Here is an 18,643-nt window from a genome sequence, read left to right as displayed (position 1 = left end):
GTCTGATCTGAGTACTGCCTGTCTGAGCCTGACTTTCTCACTCTTTGCCACACTGTGGGTCTTGACCTGGGGCTACCACTCCAGGGTCCTGGCACAGTGCAAAATGAAAGTGTAGTGCTTTAGAGCAGCAGGGTGCTCAGTGGAAAGGCAGCTCCACTAGCCACGAGAAAAGGTAGGAAAAAGAGTTCATGCCTGAATTTCATTCTCCACAGGAGGTAAGTGTCTAATAAACAGCCTCCTGCATCTCAGTACTCCCAGCCATTTACTCCCCGCTGAAATCTGTCAACTAAGACAGTGCAGTACTTTCTTGGAAAAAAAAAATGGAAAATGCCCAGTATGATATGAAGGAGACTATCCCATAATAATCAGCAACTGAGAGGTGAGAGCAGATTTGGGATGTGGGACATCGAATCTGAAATATCGTTTCTGTCTATGCTGCAGGCAGAGATACCAACCCAGCACATCCCTAGCCCAAACCAACAGGGTATTTCAAGCGGAACTTTCACTGTGTCACACTTTGGATTAGTATTCACCAGGAGTGAGAGAGAAAAGTGGGAACCATTTTATCGCTAGGCAGTTAGTGCATGTATACAGTAAAGTTTGCTTTAGTCCTATGATTTTGATTATTCAATATAAATTGGACAGTAAAGCAGTACATAGCAAGACCTCCCTCTCAAACATCGCAGACCTCTGGGCTATGTTGAAGAGGATCTGGGCTAACATCTCTTCTCCAGCTCAGGCAAATAAAGAATTGTAAATTTCCAGTTAATGCACTTACAGGACACAAAGGGCAAAGGAGCGGATTTTCTGATTTGTTTTCATGCATGACTAAAAGAATGTCAGTTGTGAAACTTCTTCGTCAGATCAAATAAGAAATCTGTTTCACTGAAAATCCTGCAGCCTAACAGATCCCGCTTCTTGCCAGAAGCATTGATACATTTAGTAGCTGGTAGTTCTTCCAAAATATCTTATTTCTATTACATTAGTTCTGTTTTTATTGATAAGCATAGTGGATACTTTAAAAGTCTCCTTTAAATGTGCAGAGCTTTTCTCTCCTGACACTAAGAAGTTGTGGATTTATTTCTTTTTATTTCCATACTTCAGTCTTTTCTGCACTCTCCCTTGTTTCTGCTAAGAGTTTTCAGTCAAATTATTATTATTATGCAAAGAAACTAATTAATAGGCAAGTCCTTGGCATAAGCTAATGTCTCCAGTATGGCTTGACAGTGTGACATGCTAATAGTGATTGAATATTGGCATGCTAGAGTGGCTGTGGATATTGCTGGAGCATTAGCAGGCTGCGTGTAAACTGCTTTGCATTTTTTCTTCATTTTAATGATACAGCTTTCTCAAATTTTCAGCAATGCTTCATATACCTAAACTGGCCAAAGATTTTGCAGTGCAGAGCAATGAGAAGGCCAAACGGTTAATCTCCTAACGGAAACATCTAATTTCTAGGAAAGACACTCTAACTGTCCTACCATTTGCAGACTTCACATTAATCTCCAGAAGCGTTGAGAGGTGGGGAGAAGAGTTCATATTCCCCCCTCATTTTCAGTTTTCTTTCCCATGTCATCTTTTATAAGTTTCACTGCATAACAGAGAATATTAACTTAAAATCAGTACAGGCCTTGTACCATAAAAATCTTTTTTCTCAACACAGGGTAGCATGGTAGGAACTGTGCCATAAATGCCAGTTTTAAAAAGTGAGAGACTATGTAAATTGAGCATAAAATCACAGTCAGTAAGACCTTACTTTGTCAACAGAGCTACTGACATGAAGAAACCTTATTTCATTGTGGTATTTCAGTCCTGACCTGAACTCATCTCCACAGACTTACACGTCGAGGAAGGTACTACACAATCTGTAAGTGGCAGAAATCATCCCTCTATGCAAAAAGCCCAGGCTATGAATGTGGACAGAGAGGAACCCTGTCCCCCACTATACCAGCTGAAATTGAATGACCTTACTGATGCAAGGAAAAGCAGAATTTGGATATTCAGCTGCTCAGAAAGACACACTTTCAAGACTGTCAGAAGCTGATTACTTCTATGTTACATATAAAAGAATACAAGAAATTAATGCTCATGGCTGCAGTTGGAGGTTTAATGTAGTTGTTACTGGAATGTTAAGGAAGGAAGAATCCTTCGGAAACCACCAGTACCTTAGGATAACTGATTAAAGTGGGTAATAAAATTACTAGGTTATGACATGACAGGTTAATAAAGCATTTTTAATGGGGGCTCGGATTAATGATCTCTGATGTGGCATGCAAAGACAACTTAGAGTGGCTGTAAACCAGCAGATAGCTCCTATTTGGGCTGCTAAAAACGTACAATAGTCTTTTAATCCCTATCCACCTCTCTAAACTCTGTTTAAAGTGACACATATGGCAGTGTAATAAGCCAAATACCACTGCAGTATTAACTGGCCTGAGAGAGACAGGCTAGTTACATCAGAGTAGTTTACCGGGTATTTCCAGTACCTCATAACAAGGAAACAAAACTGTAGCTTATGTGTAGCAAGAAGTTTATGATGTCTTACGATTCTAACAAGCACCTGTTTTCCCTGAATAGCACTGAGAAGTTAGGAAGTTGTCAAAGGAATGATTTTGTCAAGAAACTAGCATAAGTCCTCACTAAACTATTTTTGCATGATACTCGTTACACCTGAATTAAAGAAGCTGGAGTAGGGGGAAAAGAAGAGGGAGGACAAAAGAAAGCTATGCAAAAGAGAGGGGTTAGAATAAGCTATAAGCAGAGAGAAATCAGTGCTGCAGAATGAAAATGTGTTTTATCTCTGGAAGGGCATCTGGAAATCAAACAAAATTTTGTCAATTTTTACAGAAATATGAATCTAGGAGGATTTCAAAGCAAATCCAATCGTATTTGATTAGCAACATTGGTGCCTATTATTTAACACAAATTATATTCTTTTTCATTTCTCATTTTTCATTGCAATAGTCACTACAAAACGAAAATTCCTGTCAATATCTAACAATATGGCACTTGATCTTGCAAAGAATAATTTTGCAAAGATCAGTTATGGCTATTGATTTCACTGAGGTAGCCAAAAAAATCCATTTCATATCAGTAAGAGATGATTTTCCAGTATCAGATCATTTAGTTGTTCACTGCTTCCAAAAAAAACCCACTAGTTAAAATGACTTGTGTAGAGTCTTTTCTAAAGCTCACTGAATTCAAAGAAAAAACTCCTGTAAACACTAGATAGTCCATAATACTTAAAACATGCCAATGGATCGCTGTGAATGACTATGCTAGCTATGTGCCACTTGGAATATCTACTTTCACTGCATGGTCTCTGATGCTCAGTTAGGTGGGTCTACAGGTGTAATTCATCAGTGGCTGTATTAGACTGGGAAGATCGGGGCTGTCAACACTACAACACTAAGTACAAACGTTGTTCTCCAATTCCATCATCTTTTTTTGCATTAAGGCTTGACCATGACAACTACTTTTTGTAAGACAGTAGGAGTGAATATGCTGTTTCATTGCTGGGATTCCATTGATAGCTACTTAGTGGCCTTCAATTGGAGAGCAAAAAAACCCATACCTGACGTTTATTAATTGAAGACTTGTCATAATATGAAACTTGCTGGACAACATTTGTGATTCATAACTTGGCCATTTAATCCTAGACTATTCCCTTGCTGTGACATTGCAGTCAGTGCACTCTACAGTCACATGCCCAAATCTCATTTCAGCTCCTGTGTCAGGTTTCTTGGCAAATTCAGTTAAGGAAACTATATCATCATAATTAATATATCATAAAATCCATGCTTCTTCCACAATTTTATTGGAGTTTAGCCTGCCCTGCTTCATATTTTGCTCTTATTCTACTCAATCTTGAAAGCTAATGTTTCTTCAAGGAATTATGTTCTGTAGATGGAGACAAATCTGGAAAATCTCTTGTCAGAAAAGAGATTAGTGCTCATCACCACAATATACAGTTTGAAATTAACAGTTTCTTAGGAACTTTGTGTTGAGATTGATGCTGATGTGAAACTAGACTATCTTGCAACTTCAAATATGTCCTACTTGTATACTGTAAGATGATTCAGCAGAAGGGAAACTGCCTTGAACAGATTATGTGTCTGAGGCATTATTTAAACTCCCTGCTCTGAGCTGAACTTACTTTGAGTAAGATGGGTGATGCTAAACAAAACTAAAACCCTGTGGGAAGCTGAGTCGGTGCATGAAAGCTTACAGTGAGGAGCAGGGAACAGAAAGCCAGGTTTCTGAGACGAAAAGACCTTCTCAGGGAAGAGAGGGGACCAAGGAGTGTTGGCTGCCACTGACATAGAGTGGAAATTTGGCTGCAAGACAGGAGCCTCTCTGCAGGACACAGTGGTTAGGAGGAATTTTAGATATGAACTTCTTTATTTCTGATCTGTCTTCATAAGCTGCTCTGATTTCTCTGTTTAAAAAAAGTTATTGTAGTTCTTGCTCCAGATAAACTTGGCTTTTTGGCTTTTGAGGCCTTTCAGTCATCCTTGGTGAGCTCACTGTAGCAGCAGGTTTAGACAGACCTACTTCAAAGCTGTGACTGACTTGGCATCCTGTCATTGGGACACTTTTACTGTCTAAATCACAGCAGTACTTCGGTGCTCCAGTTGAGAGGGGAGTCCAAAGAGGATAATATTTTTCCCCAAAGATGAGCTTGCACAATGTTATATACCTGCAATTTTATGCAGAGCTTATGGACCCTGGCAACATTGTGAACCTTGAAAACTGAAGATGTTACTACTTACAAATAGGATCAAAACATAGGTGTTTTTCACAACCGGATTTATCCAACACAGAGCATGCCTGCTGGCTGCTACTGGTAAGTGACAGTTTACCTCCAAATTACAGTTAAACAAACTTTTTTTCTTTGAGGTGAAATCAATTCCTTACATGTTGGTTCACAAATGTAAAATGTTCTGTTTCCTTTCTGCTTACCAAACTCTGAAGTTTACTGTGAGAGGCAGCTGCACCATATGAGCCATCACCCCAACTCATATGAAGAAATACGAGTTCTGCCCCTTGCAGAAGGGCAAAAATCTAGTCTCAACAAGAAAAAAAAAACAGCATTTCACGTATCAGCAGGACACTAATGGCAGTAGAATCTTAAAATTCCATTCTAGTGCCTAGAATAAGCGATTGCAAATTTGGCAAATTAGGGAGTTACCAAAAAACTGAAGTTTCTTAACTTAAAGCTTTTCTAAACTAAACTAAATTTAAGGAGGAGCATGAAGCATCACAAAACGTACTTCATTTGTGAAAGAAAGAAAAAAACCCCCCAAGAATACTAATACAGGGAAAAGTCTTTATAATAACGCATTTAAAACACACAGCTCTTAGCATCTACCCTTGTCCCTGATGTATTGCTTGCCCTTCCCCTCTTTCCCTTGAGGTTGTTGGCTTCATCGGGGGAAGGGAGTCATTACAGTGAGTCATCAATTTTCCAAGTTTTTCAGTGGGAGGAGTACGATGTTGATGGTGCTTTTGCTCTTTCTCTTTTTAAGGGCCACTTGGGGCTGTTCTTCTACATTTTCTGTCATGCTTTACACCTCACACTTCTTCACTAGTCTGTAACTCCACATTACATCTGAATTTACTGTACATGTACATCTGTACATACTGTACTGTACATCTTATATACATTGGATACTAGTTATTTATTCTCTTTGCTACCCCTAAGCCAGTTTTGCCCAGCTTCCAGGTCTGCATTTCTTTAACTGTTTGCTGCTGAGCTATATGTAGCCTTGAAGTCTCCACTGACACCCTGTGCCTCCTTCTCTTATCACTCCATGCCTGTACTCTTCTGCAGTGCATCCTCTGTCGCTACTTGCAAGGTCTCCACTGTCATGCTGGGCCTGTATTCATATACACTGCAACATTGTGCCAGGATCATAAATATTCTGTACGGAATAACTACTTGCTACCACTATCTATTAAAAAAAATTACAGTTATACCACATGATTATAAAAAGAAAACAAGCTAGAAAATAGCCATTTGATCATTAAAAAAATTGCTGTTATAGCTAAGCCAACTAAAACAAAGTTCCAGGGAGGCCAAGACAATTTCAGAGAAAATAAGCCCGGCATACCTCAATGCTGCAACGTTAGTACACAGCCTGTAGCCTATTACTAGCAACAGCAATGATTGTGTTTATGGATTGATTGTGTTATGGAGTATTACATAGCCTATTACTAGCAACAGCAATGATTGTGTTTATGGAGTTACAGGTTACATAAGACCGCATTGCCAGAGAGCAACTTGACAAAGCTGCGTTAACTTCAGCTGAAGCTCAGTTCATTCATACCATGAAGGATCAGTACTCCATTACCAAAATTATAAAACCAAATGAACACCCTACTTAACTCCATCTTCTTTTCTTGCCTTGTGTGAAACTTCAAGCACAGATTGATTCTGATCACTTTGAAGAAAGTGTGACAGTTTCGTTTTTGACAATGCTTTTGCTTTTCATGCTCATCTCCACTAAAGCGCAGACTTTTATCTTAATGTGTTCATAGGAGATTATGTGCAGACTGTAAAAGTGCAAGCAAAAAAAAAAAAAAAAAAGGCACTGTACTTTCATTTCACTGTGTCATTCTGTCCAAGAGCACAGCATGCAAGAATTCGCTATTCATTCAGAAGAGACCTTGCTTTTAATTCGTGCTTGCTTTGCACAAAGGTCTACAAATTACAGGACATTAAGAATTACATCCCACAACTTCCCATTCAAACCTCTGATATGCTGGCTTCCTAAAAATCCCATTCAAATTGATGAGCTTTCTAAGTACTTAGCCACAATTAGTATTTAATCCTGGATTAAGAGAATACAAAGCAGGAGGAGGAAATCGCTGAAAATATAAATAATCTTACCTTGGTATTATGCTTCCTTCAGGTGATAGAAGTTAATTATTTCCAGGTGCTGGTTGTTACTATTATAAACTATATATACTCTAGACTACTAGATAGTCTAGTAGTCTAATATTAGTTTTCTAGCAGGTATGGGAGCAGATAATAGTAGAAGCCTGCCATGAAAACAACATAGGAGACCGGCATAGCAGAGAAGCCCTGAGACACACTGGGCTTTTTTCCTCTTACCTTTTCTGAACCTCCTGTAATACAGGTATCTTTTTTTGTACTTGAAAATCTGAAAGAGCATATCCTCTCAGGGCAATCTGATGCTAAAACAATATGTAATACATTATGCTTAGCGGTCTTGGCCTTGCCTGTGTCAACAAAAGATCTGAGTCGATGACACTTACCTTCTCTTAAAGGCTATATCTTCTCTATGGACCACAGAGCAAGCCGAGCTGTTTGCACCTTTTCAGTCAAAGAAGCTACAGCAGACGCTTTACTTGCAGTATGTGGATAGTCATAGAGAAGCCCCGCGGATTAATCTTCTTTTGTTTGTTGAAGGAAAATCAAAGTAATAAATGTGCCACATTATATAGTGTGAAAGAAAGTATGAAGGCAGAGCAGAGTCAAACCCAGCACTTCAGTGGTTGCCTGGCAAGGACAAAAAATTCACAGCTAGGCCAGGGTATGACCCACTAATGCCATAATGCTCTAAAGGAAAGATGTTTTTTCTTCTGGTCTCTAGTTCATCTCCCTGAACCTCCCATGGACTAACTGGACTAAGACGTTTCTAGTGTACCAAGAATGTGTTGTCAACCCTCCTTCTCCCCTTTCCCATAGAGAGATTAAAACCTGGAAAGTGTCTAGCATATTACTAGACCACCAGAAAACACTCACAGGTGGTCAGAGATCCACCCACGAGCTATATAACAAGATATAATCAAATCAGAGGCATAAGCTTTTTACAGAGTACCAGCCACTTGCCTCTTCTTCCATACATCTTTCCTTAGCATCAGATATTACCCCTTTGTCTTTCTCTTATGTCAGGCCTAGGCTCAATCACTAAAATATCAACACTCGCAAATCTTTATGTCTAAGCTCCCAAGGAAGAGGAAAATAGAAAACTGTTTCCCATTATGTGAATTAGTTTACTTCAGGATAGTACTTTTCCGTACATTGAAAAAAATTATTTAAAAAACCTCAAACACTGTACTTGCACTTTACATAATGGTAAACTTCCCTTGCTGAACAGGATATATAACACTAATGTCCATGTTCCGAAAAGTTAGCAGGAATGCTATTTTTGGACAAGCCACTCTACTTTCTCTTCTAAACACGAGGAAGGAATCATGAGTGCAATTTCTGGAAAGCAAACTGAGGTTAGGACTAATATTAGGTAGCAACTGGTTCTTTTGTGTGGCTGCCAAAGGAATTCCTTATAAATCTCAGGTATTTGGGCCATGTGGTAAAGAATAGGAGTTTTATCACAGACATTATTTCCTCACATTAACAGTTTTAACAGAAGCATCGTTATGTCACAGAATACAAGTGTTTTGTGTAGTGACTCCATCTCGACTCAGAATTTAGTTTGACATTTTATAGCAATCAGCTTTCTGCCAATATACAGTATATACAATATTTTATAGCCAAAGTAAAAATATACCCTCTCTGTTAGAAAGGAAGGAGTCACATAGACATATAAACAGTGGGATTTTACAGAAGAAACTTTGACCTCATTAATCTTTTATTTATTAAAAACAAGTCTCATGCTTATTTGCAACAGGACAGAAGAAAGAAAATGAATATATCACTATCCTTGTATATTTTATAATGGTAGGAAATTCTGTTAAATGTTAGGGTTTAGGCTTCCCTATCTCTGCCTAAAAAATACTTTGGAAGCATTCACTGATTTTAAAGATTGCTTTATGCCCTCAGAATATTACTGAAAACCTTGAGATGACAGATCTGAAGAAAGAAAATGGGGTCAAAAGACATACAGTTCTCTGCTGGTCCTACTCTCAGGCAAGTCAGATACTTTTACTTCCTGATATCCCCATTCACCACAATAATATGTGGAAAAAGATCAGTAATTTCCTTCTGAACATGGGAATTTTCTGTTGCCTTATGTAAGTGACTCCCAAATTAAATTTGGGGATACAATTCCTGTGCTCTCCACATCAGAGTATGACACTACTTCAAGGTCTGGTGTTTCTCATAGCAAGGGTACAAATGCATTTGCCTTTTCACTCCGAGTAAATTTTGACATTCCCTATTCCCAGGCTCCCCAAATTAGAAATCCTAATAGTTCATGGAAACCACCTAGTTATATTTTGCTGCTGTGCATGCTTTTTTGCATGCTTTGAGAAAGCAGGCCCCTGTTGTAAAGTCACTGCTGTCTCAAACCACTTTTCATCCTCGGAATCCCTCTGTTCTAATCATGTATTTCCTTGGGAAACTTGCTGAATTCTATAAGGCCTGCGTGGATCCTTTTCCCCTTTCTTTCCCTGCTCAGTTCCACCTCTCTCTACCTGTAGTTTCTTCTCCTGCTCTCCTCGCTCCATCACTTCTTCGTAGCTCGGTAAGCTAGTACTCAAGTACTCTTCTGACTCTTTGTCAAAAAACACAGATTTGTAGGCACAAACTAAAGGTAGCAATGTATCCTTTTGAAAAACTATAAATAGAACACAACCAAATCGATTATTTCAAATCAAGGCACCTCAGTGTCAGATGACAGAAGACAGCATTGCTGCTCCATCGACTTTCTATCGCCTGAGCCACAACACCATCAGTCAGCCATGCTTCAGCTCAAGCACCTGGAACAAGCTGTTCAGCTTATGCCACTCAGATTTGTGATATAAGAGCTCCAGATGCATACACAGGCATTCCTTCGCGTTTGTTTGGTAAATGATGGATTAAACTGTGCACATGACTGAAAAAGTTTGTCCAAGAAGCCTGAAAAGGGTGATGAGGGCACAAAAGTGGAAGTCTGTCTGTTACAGCACATGACCCATGTCTCCCCAGCCCATGCTCCACTCTCTCTTCCCTTTTGTCTACAGGGAAAGGCTTATTATCTTTACAGTCTGTTCTGTAAGGAATCTATGGAGCTGAAGTGCTCATTTATTTCCTTTCCCATTCAAAAACAAGAGATTTTTACAAAAACAGGAAACAGATTCTCTCATTTTGCTGGGGTTTTATTGAAGCTGACTGCTTTTCAGCTTGGTTTCCTAAAGAGATGGAATATTTGCCATCACTCTATCTATCAGTCTGTCTCTCCCTGGCAATTTGAAGCTATTAGCCATTTTCAACCACCTGTAACAGAGAAATAAAAGTTTTGGATATACGGATTGCAAGAAGTCTCATGGAAAGAAGTGGCCAGCTGAACAAGAGAGACTCAGTCTGCAACATGAGCTCACAAGTCATTGGTTAGTTTGCTTGCCAGCTGGCCAGCTAATGCACAGGTGCCAACCCTGCCAGCTGGAACAAGTGCAGACCCAAAACTGGGCAGACCATGTGCTGTTACCTGGACGCTATTTAGGAAGTGCAAAAGAGAGCCATGAATTGATGCTGTGTGGGGGAAGGATAAAGTGGAGGAAACAGCTGCAGAAACAGGTGAGGGAAACTGAATCTGTGTTTTCATCTGGAAGTTGATTTTATTACTACAGAAAACATCACTGCCCAGAGCAGAAATTATGGTAGGACAAAGTGTGCAAAAGCACTTTCCCCTAAATGTGACAGTTATCTCTGGCCATTTTGTATCCATGTGAGGAAAGAAGGAAAAAAGTGATCAGCACACAGGAGCAGGCAAGTGCTGAGGCTGGCTGTGTGATCTTTTGTAGCTTGGCTCTGAAATAACGCACACATCTCCTGGGACTCTCATGTGTTTGGGAGAAACAATAATTGCACTTTGTTCTTTCTCCTCTCTAGTGAAGTATGGCTACCCTGATTCCAAGAGCTGTGGCTTCTCTGCTACTCTTTAAACCGTTAAGTTCAAAAGTCGCTCTTGCTAGCAATTCAAGTGGAACAACATGTTGATTAAATGCGTTTTTAGCAAACGCAAGCTAAACACATCTCTCTCTCTCGCCAGAATAATAAGCATCATTGGATGCCCCAAATTGACTGCTGTTGATTATAAAGATGATTTCCACACCTATGCTTCTGTATGACTTTGCAGTAACTACTTTTTTGCCCAGCAGAATAACTGTGTGTTGCGTGAGGATGCAATACCACAAACTCTTATTTTGGAAGAAAAAAAGAAAAAAAAGAAAAGATTAGCCACATCTGTGGATACAGAGAGTGGATTCAATTAGTAAGCCTAAAGAATAAGTGTAGAGGGCATCTAGAAGTACATCCTTTAGAGCATAAGGCAACCTTTAACTTCTGTAGCCCGCCACAGGTATTCTGCCTCTCTTTCCACTTTTGGCAGCTGGATAGTGTGCTGCATGAAGCAACTATCATGGTCCAGAGAGAGCAATCAGTAAAACACTTCAGCAGACACAGGTGCCATGCAAGCTAAATGCAAAGTACCTCCCAGCTTTCAGGAAATGCATTGCCACTGATTGCAAGAAACACAGGATCCCCCAGTAGATAATGATCATGTCTCTCTTCGGAGGCCTTTTAGCCTAATTCTAGCAAGGACTGCAATTCTGGAGCTGAGAGTTGTATGTTGGAGTTTCATGAACAAGCAACATGGTCATTATGCATTCACTTTCCAATGGTGTTTACAGAGCAGTGGAAGGGAGAAGCCAGCAAGGCTGAAGACTACTTCTGCTGCCAACAGTAGGCAAGCTAGTTTGCCTAGGGATGCCCCCTGAGAAGTCTGAAGGGACCTCTGCTGAAAACAGCAGAAACTATGTTTTCTAAGACTCTTCTCTGGGGACGTGGATACACTAATGTCCCCTGGGGGTTGAATAGAGTCTCTAGCCTTTTCCTCAGTGGTCTCCCATCAATAGGGTCTGTGTTCTCCCACCAGTTGCCTATTTTTCCTGAAAGCTGGAGGAACATCTAACTTTGAATTTAGCTGAATTAATAAGAAACAGGGAACTCGCTGCGTTTTCCCTCTGCTGCAAAGTGCCAAGCTAGTAGAAGCCACAGACTGTCACTCAGTACCATGCAAAATATGGATGTTACTTACAAGGAATCTGCACATCATCTGTGACATCTGATGCTGGTCACCCAGTGTCATTTGTCTGAAGGAATTCTTGGACTGGGTCCATCCCGTGATCTGTGCAGACTCTGCTAAAGCTTCTGCACATACCTGAGGAGGAGAGAAGACACAGGGAAGAGTATCTGAATGGACAGGCCAGGAATGGGGCTCATCATCACCATGAACAATGAAACAAAAAAGCATAACTGCAGTAAGAATCAGGCTGAGTCCTTAGGTAGTCATGGGATATAGGAAAGCAAGTATATGAGATGTTAGAAACTCCTCTCTCTGCTGCCATGCAAGAGTTCATTTCAACGTTAAATCCATGCCATTGAGGGGATGAGGGACATTGCCCTTCCCAGAATTACTCCTTTGATCTCCCAGGAGGCAAGCACTAGAAGCTTTGCTATCTCAGTTCTACTCTTTGCTGTCGAGTGAGATTTACCTCAGTGACTATTTGGGTACTTACAGCAACAGGCTGCAGAGGGGTATCATCAACGGAGAAAATAACACTCTCTTTTAGGATCTGTTTCTCCTTCACCTTTTTTACTAAGACATGAAGAATGCTGAGAGCACAAAACACATCTGCATGCACTGCTCATATGATCCGTGCTTGTGCGTTAAATCCAGTATGGGCTGAAAAGTGCAGGATGGCTAGATCAACACAGGTGCAGTAGCTCTAATGCTTTCTACTGGCGGCACATATTTCTCCATCTAGTAAATCCACATCCTTTAAGGCAACTCTAGCGAAAAAGGCAACTGGAAAGAAGTTGCCATCGCTCTAGTAATTCTTTCAGCCTGTTTCCAGATTCCCTTTCTCTACTGCAGGCATCATATTGTTCTGGTGATAGAAGTGCACTTCTGGGTGCCATCTTTCCTGTGATCATATCTGTCTATGTCTGTGACATAAACAAAAGGGCACTGAGAGACTGAGTTGGCTGCCTAGTTTTCATATTCTTTTGTGTTATATTCACGTCACTAAAAATCAAATGCTCACAAGAGGAACTTAACGTCAAATGTGCATGCTGCAAAAGAAATAGCTGAAGGGTAAGTTTTCAGCAAGAGGTAGACAGGGATTTAACCGTGCTGCTCACACTTAATCCCACTGAAATTTCTAAGAGTAGAAGGCTGAACAAGCTGAACTAGTCTATTCTTTTTAAGAGAAATAAATCAAGAGAAAATAGCAGAAACAGTTGAACAGTCACCTGAGAGAAGGGAGGGAGGGCATACTGGGATCCTCGTGGGCCAGCTGTGCAAGTGACTTACACCTACCGTACTGGCTTTACATATTCAACTGGATTCAACCTCTATCAAGAAATGTGGGTTATTGAACGCCTACAAAGGGTCTGATGGAGTAAGAAAGCAAAAACAGTCACTGTAAAATGTGCTATAGGGAAAAAATTGGAGCAGGCTGACTTAAACTGCAATACCTTCACAGCACAAACAATGAAGGGGAGGAAATAGACTGGAAGGATATTTCCAGCTGACTGGAAAAGTCAGCTCAATCTGACTTTTCTAAAGTGTTTTTTGACCCTGATTTCTCAGGAAGGCAACTTGTTGCAATTAGTTCCTAGAGAAGCCTTAAATAATTCAATTTCAGAATGAACTGATTAAAACTTTCTTGTATCAAAGCCAAGTATTGCCTCAAGCTGGAGGAAGGAGGACCATAAACACTATTTTTCATAGCCAGTTCTAACCTGACATCTAACCCAGATGTCAATTCTGTGCCAATAAAGCCTGGCCTCCACAGTTTTTACTGTCATTACCTAGAAGTAGAACAATTCTTAAAGAATTCTCAAAGGCTTTTCTCAAGACTTGGGATGATGACCTCATGTTTATGTCCGGTCTAATCCTTCCTTATAATTCCTCAAATCACTGGTCGAGATCCCAGTACCACAGACATCGTCTTTACTGGTATATATGAAAGCACTCTACATGACAGCATCTTGAAGGCACTGAATGTTATTTTTTCAGATGTGTCCTCAGGCAGCTTCCTGGCTATAGTAAGCAAATGAAAATTTGACATTGACTTCATTTAGACCAGTTTTTCAGTTTTAGGAGTCCTGATCATCCTAATGACAAATCAGGGAAAAATTTCCTCCAGGTTGAAGGCTTGTTTTCTACAGTGTCCCTCCCTCTCTCCTCATGATCTGCAGTGGGTAAAATAACAGTGATATAAATTCATTCACTGAAGGGGTCTTCTTTCTCATATTCTACGCTTTTGATCCATACAAGTACCGAAAGAAATTGGTTTTCGGCTATTGATTTAGCTCAGCTTCTTCAGAAACAGTGAGAACTGCTACCGCAACCCTCTGTGAGGAAACAGGGCCTGCTGGTACCATACTGCCTTCCTGTTGATGTATTTTCCCCTTGCTAACTTTATTTATATATATACATATACACTGTGTGTATACAAATATACAATTTGTCTGTTTAGGACTTTATGTTACTTTCATTACAAAACTACATAAAAAAGGCAGAAAATCAATTTCATCGTCAGTGCTTACGCAGCAGGAAACAATTCATACTGACATCCGATACCTGCTGGCTGCTGTTTGCAATTATGCCAGATGTTGGAGAGCAGGACTGTCGAAATAACAGTGTCGATGGTGCAATCAAACTAGTTAAGATTCTAGAAGCGTGTTGTGCTTGTTTCAGAGCATCATCACATTCCCACCACAAGCGAAATGGTGACACCTACTCTTTTTTTTGTTAACTTCTTAACTGGCAATGAGATACACGTTAATTCAATGTAAAGCTGCATCTTTGGATATATAGCTGACTCTACCCTGAAGCTGAAAATCAAAAGATCGGAAGGAATGTGAATAAAAAGTGAAATAAACATGATAAGGATTTATAATAAGACATCCCTACTAGATTCTACTACAAGGCTACACTACAACACTCAAGGCAAGATCACGCATACTGCTTGTCCAATGTCTTGCAGTGTATTGGGGAATGCTGGGGCCAGCTTAGGGAAGATGCGAAAAGACTATGATCATGTATGTGTTTCCCTGGTACACAGACAAATCATAGTTATTTTGATGTGAGAATACACCACAGATATTGGTTATTTTTTTAAAATCCTACCAAAATGCACTTGCCTTAAGATTTGGAAATTGTTGTGACATCCACTCCATCACCGCCTCAAAGCCCCAGCTACCTTAGTTTTACTGCTTGTAGGCACAAGCCCACTAGCCTATGTTAGAGGGGGAGACAGTTCTGGAGAAGATTCAGTCTTTTCTTTCCTTCCTTCCTTTCCTCTTTCCAGCAGGCTTCAAGATAAGACATCCCTCAGTGAGGGGACTATGGAGGTCAGGCTTATCAGCCAGTCTTGTGCCACGTGGATCTCATTGCTCAAAAAGAAGAGAACAGAAGCACAGGACATCAGTTTAGCACAGTCCACAAGAGAATTCTACTCAAAGCTCCACTTCACCTTAGCTTGTGAGTTAGCACAGCCAGAGGCCTTCCCCTGCAGACACTTCATGGAAAATTGTGGACTACATCACTGACAGCTATCCCTAGGATTAATTTCTTATTATTATTCTTATTATTCTCTCTGCACTCAAAAAGAGTGCAGAGGATCCTACTGAGATGGGGAAGTGGACTAACCTCTTCACCAAAGCTCTCGACCTCCTTTGAGTCTTCTCTGAAGACACACAGGAGAATATATTAAATCTTCAAATTGTATCCAATTCTGCTCACAGATGTAGGCAGGAAAACGCACCAAAACTATTTAATTAATTAAATGTTGAGCATGTATTGCTCAACAATACATGCTGAGCACGGTATTAACGGTATGGAATGGAATCCATATTTCAGTGGCAGAATATAGTGTATATGTTCTGTGAACAATTTGTTAAGATGAGGACAACATATTCTGTTTAAATACCTTGACTGGAAAAAATCTCATGCATAGTTTGATTGATCACCCAACCAATTTTTCTTGTTCCAAGAACAAACATTATCTTGCTAAACATCAGTATATATTTGATTTTCAGACTTACTGCTACTAATAAAATTAGTACATGTCTTAGATCTGATACATAAACAGAATTATAGCACATCTGGGAGATATTCAGCATTTAACAATATCTTACTTTTATAAAATTAATCCGTTCTCTTTCATTTTCCTTTTCAAATTCTCTATCATACTGTCTATAAAATCATAATTTATTTCACCATTTTCACCATTTCACCATAAATTTTCAATCCAAATGTAAGTTAGTTAAAAATAGTTGGGAGTGAGGCAAAGAGGAGGCACTTTCATGCATGAAAAATTTTCATTAAAAATTTTTGCAAGAAACTCTCTAAAACAAAGAGAGATCGTAGCTTATTTTCCTTAACTCAAACATCATTTTCTACTAAAAAGAAATCTTTTCTAAAATATACAGATAACAAAGGAAACAAGATATAACTGTTCATTGTTGTCAGGAGTTCCATATAGAAAAAAAATTCTGTGAAAAATGGTTTCTAATGAGATTCTAGTTCTGTCAGACTTTCATTTTCATTTTTCTGTCAAAATTTTTGATCATTTTTAGCAGACATTAAAAAGTGTTAAAAGTTTGTTCAACATGTTTGTATCTGGTCCTTACACTACATCAACTTTTTTGCCCAGCATCTACACACTGCAGTTCATGCTTTCTTTAAAAAAAAAAAAAAAAAAAAGAGAGAGAGAGAGACAGACATGCAAGCACTTACTTCATGCAAGATTATGTTATGTCCAAAATTAAACTCTACAGAACAAGAGTAGCTACCAATATGTGGATGTGCTGAAAAAGCACAAAGGCTGCAGTAATAAGATCACATAGTTCATTTCAGGCTCCAGTGCCTTATAAGCTCTGTGACGCAGGACTTTGCCTGAAAAGGGAGAGACCAGGGAAGAAAGATCTAAGACTGGGCTGGAAATTTTTTAAGAACAGTTTCTCTCAATGTGTTTTGTTATTTATGTTTAGCTTCTCCTAGAACAACACTGAATAGAGAAGCAAAGATAAGGGAGAAGGGCCAAAATATATCTTCAAAACTTGTCCCTCCTGTTTTCAAACCTCAAAAAGAGGCAGAACTGTGTTTGGTTCTTAGGACAGTATTCAGCTCATCCTTCCTTCAGCAAGCTCAGGAGTTCGCAGTGCTTATGTACTTATTTTCAGACCTCTAAAAATCCACTGAATTCTGATTAATTGTCCAAAGACTGAATCAATGAATACATAAAAATAAAGTTAGACTTTCTGTGAATGCAGAACACAGAAATTTCCAATAAAAAACCAAGAGTCAGGTCTAAAGAGCATAGGAATGAATGTAAAATGAAATTAATGGGACCAAAGAGAAAAATACCTCACTCTCTCTTCCCCTCTTACATGACACAGATAGTTTTCCAGATGAGGAGCAGCCTCAGAGAGCTATCATTTAAAAAAAAAAAAAAAGTAGGCTCTTATTATAAATCACTTCAGCCTGTTTTTGCAATTCTGGGTCTTAAAACTGTGCTATGCCATACACGTGGTAGCCAAAACCATCTCTGTCCTTCCCAGGGCAATTACACATCCAAAACTAGACCCCAAATTTAGTGAAAACCTTTTGAAATGCTTCTAGAACTAAGATGTTTCTCATTAATTGTGGAAAATCATAGCACGTTATCGATTGGCTATAGCCCAGTAATAGTGCATGTTGTGTCGTTCTCTCTGCTGGCCCTGGAAAAAACAGATATCAATGATGTAAATATACTTCCCACTGAAAACGGTAAAAACCCTGCCATGACAAAGTTAAAATAAAATTGTTTTGAAAGAAATTTCAAAGTAACGCCTTCACAGACAGAACTAAGAAAAAAAGGTGTAGCATCTCTTCCACACCCAGGTTTTCCCAGCTGAACCAGGAGAAAGAAAAAAGCACTTTCCATTTCATACCCACTTCTGAGAAATCATTTCCCTCCCGTTCAGGTCGACCTTCTGAATCATACCTGGATATGATTGCCCTCTCAAGGACGCAAAAGAAATAATATACCATGCGCGTCGCACACAAATGACTAGCCTTTGCCTGGCCTGTCCCATTCAGCCTTGCCTCTACTATTGAGAAAAAAACATTGTTACAAAAAAGGTCAAAATAACAAATTGCTAGAGTATTTTTTAGAAGAAAGGCAATTTTGCTTTTGAAAATATGCTGAAAGGATATCTGCAATGCAGCTCTAGCATGCCAGTGTAGTTAATGAAGCAGCAGCACCTTGTTTTCCATGTCATTTGCACTTTCTCCTATCAACATCTTTTTCTTTTTTTTCTTTTTTTTTTTATTTGTTAAATTCCTCCCGTGGTTTGTACGCAGGGCAGGAAGTCCTGGCATTCGCAGTGGTGGGGCCAAAGGGAGGGCTCGTGAGCTGGCTGCGACCAAGCAATGCTACATGTTAGTCTGCTGGTGTGACTTTCAAAGCACGCGAGAGACCCACAACAGCTAATGGTCCCAAAGCAGCATCCGGATTTGAAAAGCCCAGACTTGAAGGGATACATTTCACAGCCTCTGCCGGCTGCCCTTGTGCGTGACAGTGTCAGGCAGCTAGAGCCTATTCAGCCGGCAGGTCAGTGGGTAAATTGAGGCTCCTGATACCTGGTCAAAGTGGACCCAGTTGAGCAAGCGAAGGCAAC

The sequence above is a fragment of the Struthio camelus genome, chromosome 3 (assembly GCF_040807025.1).
Source record: "Struthio camelus isolate bStrCam1 chromosome 3, bStrCam1.hap1, whole genome shotgun sequence".
Lineage (NCBI taxonomy): Eukaryota > Metazoa > Chordata > Aves > Struthioniformes > Struthionidae > Struthio > Struthio camelus.
Note: the sequence above shows the minus strand (reverse complement) of the source record.